Source organism: Myotis davidii, unplaced genomic scaffold (genome assembly GCF_000327345.1).
Source record: "Myotis davidii unplaced genomic scaffold, ASM32734v1 scaffold960, whole genome shotgun sequence".
In the NCBI taxonomy this organism is placed as follows: Eukaryota; Metazoa; Chordata; class Mammalia; order Chiroptera; family Vespertilionidae; genus Myotis; species Myotis davidii.
Genome location: NW_006293003.1, coordinates 1,863,178 through 1,869,502, shown reverse-complemented (window position 1 = coordinate 1,869,502; position 6,325 = coordinate 1,863,178). Strand labels below are relative to the sequence as shown.

The 6,325-nt window shown below is 52.3% G+C and overlaps 1 protein-coding gene across 1 annotated transcript in view; it reads left to right on the top strand.

Moving 5' to 3' along the window:
* Positions 1-2,319, top strand: part of TMEM128 (transmembrane protein 128) — an 8,274-nt gene extending 5,955 nt beyond the window's left edge. Inside the window, exon 6 of the mRNA XM_015565798.1 lies at positions 1,744-2,319. The gene's annotated coding sequence lies outside the window, so the exon portion shown is untranslated. The remainder of the gene's footprint in view (positions 1-1,743) is intronic.
* Positions 2,320-6,325: the final 4,006 nt, after the last annotated feature.

Below are 6,325 nucleotides of genomic sequence, written 5' to 3'. Positions count from 1 at the left end.
TGAGCTCAGATGGAAGGACGGGGAGCCCGCCCTTGTGTGTGATGCAGTTCTGACTTGAGAGGGCCCCCCATCCTCCAAAGGGCTCAGGGAGACAGTACTTGCACCTTCCAGTAAAAACACGCTCACACCTGGGACCAGTCTTCATTGAAGTCAGCTTACATACAAGTGACTATGGGTTAGATTGTTCTTAAGGAATGGGAATTTGGGGGAAATGAACAATTTTACCGAATTGGGGAAAAAATTCTGCCATTTTCTGACTGTTCTGGCTGCCTCATAAAAATCTGTTGGGTGGCACACTAACTTTTCCCTTTGTCTTATGTATGGGATTTCTGCCTCCCCACAGACCCTTGCCCCTCCTTGGACCTGTGGCTCCACATGGTGGGGTCTGCTTGCTGAGTGTCAGACAGCACGTTTATTAAACACGTGTGTGTTCAAAGGACTCACTCAGTGCTTAGGGACGTGAAAAGGACAGGTGGTCTCTCCCTTCCCGTTGCTTGTATAAGAACTGGGAGGAAGTTGACTTCATACATCAGTTTACAGGATGAAAATGAGACCCAGAGAGGTAAAAGTTATCGGGGTGCTAATGAAAATGGACATGTCCGCGAATAGCAGCATATTCTCCCTCTGGAGTTTTAGAGGGAAGTCGGTGTAACTAGGACAGAAAGGTACATAGCCTGATGCTGCCAGCACTTCCATGACCACGGCCACGCTGATGTGCATCCCCCCACACACTGTGCCAGCACATCCATGACCACGGCCACGCTGATGTGCAGAGTCCCCCCCACACTGTGCCAGCACATCCATGACCACGGCCACGCTGATGTGCAGAGTCCCCCCCACACTGTGCCAGCACATCCATGACCACGGCCACGCTGATGTGCAGAGTCCCCCCCACACTGTGCCAGCACATCCATGACCACGGCCACGCTGATGTGCAGAGTCCCCCCCACACTGTGCCAGCACATCCATGACCACGGCCACGCTGATGTGCAGAGTCCCCCCCACACTGTGCCAGCACATCCATGACCACGGCCACGCTGATGTGCAGAGTCCCCCCCACACTGTGCCAGCACATCCATGACCACGGCCACGCTGATGTGCAGAGTCCCCCCCACACTGTGCCAGCACATCCATGACCACGGCCACGCTGATGTGCAGAGTCCCCCCCACACTGTGCCAGCACATCCATGACCACGGCCACGCTGATGTGCATCCACCCACACACTGTGCAGCACATCCATGACCACGGCCATGCTGATGTGCAGAGTCAGTCCCCACACATACTGTGCCAGCACATCCATGACCACGTCCACACTGATGTGCAGTCCCCCACACACTGTGCCAGCACATACATGACCACGGCCACGCTGATGTGCATCCACCCACAAACTGTGCATCACATCCATGACCACGGCCACACTGATGAGCAGAATCTGACCACAGCACACTGATGTGCAGAGTCCCCTCCACATTGCTGTGGGGGCCACCGGGACTCTTAGAGTGCACCCTTTATCCTGTTGACAAGTGTCACCTTGTCTGACCCTGTCCCCTGCTTCCCCCTTGAAATGATGTTAAATCTCTTTCAGTTTTGAGTTTTTGCACATGTAGGAAGCTTTTAACTCCCTGCTGACATGGCTGTCAGTGGTCATGAAGAGCCTTGTAGACTGAACTGCTTCCTCACACTACAACCACAGCGTAGTACCTATTGTCTCACGTGGGACATAAATGCTGGGTTTCTTTCAGGTTCAAGGGCATGCAGACTGAACCATCAAACATCCAGCTGGCTGGCAGCGTTCCAAAGGGGGAAAAGCATCCTGAAGTGAGCGGTGTCCTAGGAAAAATTGTACCTTCACTGATCTGTGGTTGAAATGAGAATAAATTATATTTTATTTGCATATTCTTAAACTCAGATGATTTTTCAGATTCAGAATAGGAGTATTCTCTTCAAAATAGAAATAACTAAGTTGCAGTGTGAGTCTGTTTGAATCATGGAGAAAGTATTGGTGTGAAAGTTACATGAAGTTTCATTATAGATGCGCATTGCTCCCAGTGTAGTAGGTGGATTGCTCACTCTTCACTTGTGAGGTGACGGATGTGTCCATGTGCCTTTAACCCGTAAGCAGTGACTGTGGACCACACTGTGTAATGCCTTCGCTAGTAAGAGGACCAACTGAACATATTCTATGCATTCCTCTTTGGATTTTACCATTGTATGTAAATCATTGGGTTTTCAGCATGTTGAACATATGAGCTTTTAATGATTTTTAAGTATGTATAATTATTTTCCCTAACATTTAAATAAAATATTTTTATAACTTTCTTGTGATTTTGTTAATACAAACGTGGGAATAGTTTGTTTTCAGCTATCAGCGCTGAAAAGTTACCTGTAGAAATGAGGTTTGTTTTTCGGGAGGCTGCTGTGCTGTTCAGACACCTGAAGACTAGTCACTTTCACACACAAGCGTGTTCCCCTTCCACCTGCGCATCGCGAGCATTGTGACGTGGAAAGTACCTGATGTGGATTCTTCTTTCCATAAAGGGACTTCCAGAGATGATCTGATTTGTCTCCACTTGTGTGTGGCTCGGGCCACGCTGTCCTGCCGCTGCCTGACCCTCAGTGGTAGTCTTTCTCCACCTGCGAAGTGGGAACATCTGTCTTGTATGGTTGTGAGTAGTAGGAATAATGCTGATAAACCACTATTATAGCACCTGGCACACAGTAGGAGCTCACTCAGCAAATAGTGATGGAGAGGGAAAGAAAGACAAAGCGATCTGGGATCGGGAATGGGAGAAGGCATTGTGATTGTTTGTGAGGCAGGCGTGTGAGGGTGTGAGAGCCATTTAAGGTAAAGAGCGAGGTCAGGCAGGAGTCGGCGATGCCAGTGTCCAGTGCAGGGCGGAGGCGGCAGCCCTGGCAGTTAGGGTGACCGAGGGCGTTGGTTTGGTCCACTGGAGGGAACCTTGGTGTGGCCAAAGTTCAGTGACAGCTGCCACAAATCCTCTGTCTGCCTGCCTGTCTGGATAGAGTCTGGAAAGGAATCATCCATCCCTCCACCTCTCTACCTGCCTGTGTCCATCTATCCACCTACCTACCTCTTTGCTTACAGAGTTGTTTACTACCTGGATTGAAATCTAAGGCTGGGATTTTTTAATTGATTTCAGAGAGGAAGGGAGACGGAGAGAGAGAGAGAGAGACGTCGATGAGAGAATCATTGATCGGCTGCCTCCTGCACACCCCACACTGGGGATTGAGCCTGCAACCTGGGCATGTGCCTTGACCAGGAATTGAACCATGGCCTCTGGGTTCATAGGTCGACACTCAATCACTGAGCCACCCCAGCCAGGCTCTTTGTACTTTAAATGAGCAAAGGTAATGCTCGCTGGTCAGTTTCAGAACTGTTGGCTTAGTAATTTGTTTCTCGTTCATGCAGCTCCCGCTTCAGCAGGGAGAATCTCAGCACTCACTGAAACAACACAGGCGACAGGCTCTGCCATTTTCAGCACGAGGCTCCCAAGGATGGCTGGTGTTGCTGTCAACATCTGGCTGGTCGGAGGGGTAGGTGAGAAAATGGAGGGTCCCGCAGAGGTTCTCATGGGCTGGCCAGGCCTGGGAGTGCCCATACCACATCTGCCTGCACTGACCATTCTCACCTGGACCCAGCCAGCTACAAGGAGCACTAGGAATTAGAATCCCTGGCCTGGCAGGCACTTCCCAGTGACTGTGTCTCATAAGTTCAGTTCTGTGACTGACACATAGTAGGTGCTTAGTAAGTAAAGTGTCTTTGGTACATTATGTTCTCAGGCACTTTCCAAAGCGCACTATGTGTCTCAACTCATTGTATCCTCATAGAAACGTGTTAAAACGGTTACTACCAAGAGCTCCATTTTACAGGTGATGCAGCTGAGGTACAGTGAGGGTTAGTAACTTGTCCAGCATCCCCCAGCAGGAAGCGATGGAGGCAGGAATCAAACCTCACAGCCTGGTGTTAGAACTCATCCACTGAACCACCACTCCACTGCCTTTCCCCCTACAAATCCATGTTGACTTGAGCTGAGGCGGTTTTTATAGAGCCTGGGCGCTCACGGAGCCCCTGCCGTCTGCCAGGCACTAAGCTCTCCCTCCCTCCCAGGTTCCCAAGGCATTTGACACAGACTGCGAGCTTCATTTTGGCCCCAGGGCTGGTCCCAACCTAGCACAGGGGCAAGTGCTCAGTGCACATTTCTCAGTGGATTAAAAAAAAAGCTGGATGCTAGAGAGCAGAAAGAATCAGACATAGTTCTTGCCTTTAGGGAGCTCAGAATTTTAAGAAACAGTTAATTTGATTATGACACGTGGGTGATAGAGTGATGGACAGGTGGACAAGTCCACCGGGGGCCACAGAGTGAATAAGTCGGTGTCTTGGTCTCCTGGGGCGGCCATGGGAAAGACTACAACTGGATGGCTTGGACAACTGAAGCTTATGGTCTCACAATTCTCAAGACTAGAAGTCCAAGATGGAGCTGTCGGCAGGGTTGGTTCCTTCCAAGGGCATGAGGAGAATCTGTTGCAGGCTTTGCTCCCAGTCGCTGGTAGTCTGGGGTCTCCTGATCTCCTGATGGCCTTCTTTCTGTGTCCTCACATCTTCTAAACTAGAGACCTGGTGCATGAATTTGTGCACAGGCGGGGTCCCTCGGCCTGGCCGGTGGAAGGTTGGCTGTGGGAGTGCACTGACCACCAGCAGGCAGCTCCTGCATTGAACGTCTGCCCCCTATTGGTCAGTGCGCATCATAGCGACCAATCAACTGGTCGTTTGGTCACTTAGGCTTTTATAGATGTGTGTCATCAAATGTTCCCCTTTTTAAAAGGACAATCACATTGTATTAGGGCCCACCCTAATGACCTCAACGTGATCATTTATAAGGACCTTATTTCCAAATAAGGTCACATTCACGGGTACTGGGGGTTAGGACTTCATCTTTTAGGGGGACGCCAGGTCACACTCATTGAGACCTACTATGTGCTGAAAACCACTGATCTACATCCTGCACAATACGGCAGTGGACAGGACAGGCAACAGCCTCCTCAGTGGGGCAGCCAGGCCCCAGACTGCACATTCCAGGGAAGAGTGTGTGCTCAGAGGAAAACAAGGCAAGGCTAGAGCACAGTGCGGAGGACATGCCACCCCGCCCCACACCCGCACTGGCCAGATGAGGAGACCACCCATGTGTGCGTTCAGTGCAGCCTCAGTCTATTTACTGAGCCTCCGCCTGGCTTGGCTCGAGAGACATCAAGATGATGGACACGTTCCCTGGTCACCGCCTGCCTTTCCAGCCTCGTGCACCATCCTCTCCGGGGAACGCCTTCCCCTGCCCTGCCCTGCCCTGCCCCATGTCGCCTGGCCAGCTCCTACTCCCAGGTACAGAGACTTGCAGGTGCTGCCTCCTCTGGGAACCCCTCACCCTGCCTGGCAGACTTGGGTTTCCCCAAGCATCTCCTCCAGGCAGCCTTGCCCACGGGCTGCTTGCTCGTTTCATCCAAAGCCATGAGCTCCGTAGGCAGGGCTGCGTCTCTCCAGCTTCCCAGGGAGGCCTCCACAAGGACTTGCCCGTTGAATGTGTCTCTACCAGAATGTCAGCTCATAGTCCCTCCCCAGTGCCTAGAACAGCCTGGCCAATGACACAGAGCGGAAGAAACGTTGACCACATGGATGTATGAACCAACTGAAAAAAAAAAGGAAGGCAAGGCCGGGTCCCCAGGGTAGCTCCCTCCTGACCCAGGGTTCCCGCAGCCAGGAGCCTCTGGCCGCCAGCACTGGCTGTGTATTTTGCTGGATCTACTGCAAAATGAAGGCAACAACAGAGCATTCATCCAGGGACGGGTCCAGCCTCACTGCGCAGGTGACTGGCCGGGGAGGCCTGTCCCAGGACCGCTTAGTGGGATCTCAGGTGGACTGCGCCAGCTTGGAGCAGGCTGAGGGTTTGAGGGAGGGGCTCAGGACAAGGTATCATGCACCCCGGCCACCCCACCCTCAGCTCCTCTGGTCCAGAAGTAGCTCCCCATCCCTTGTGGGAGGGAGAGAGAGGATCTTTGCTTGGGAAGTGGCTCCTGTCTATCCGCATCTGGGCGTCTCCTTGCAGACACACAGGGACACCAGAGGGACAAACAGAGACAGGAGAAGACACGCCCTCCCCCTATTCATAGACAGAGAGACCCGGACAGCCAACACCCCAGAAATCAGCAGGGACAGGACAGCCTACTGACAGGAGGGATCGCGCGCACGAACACTGACTTCCAGGCTCACCGGGACCTCAGGGACAGCGCGGGGCGGCGCACGCACCCGCAGAT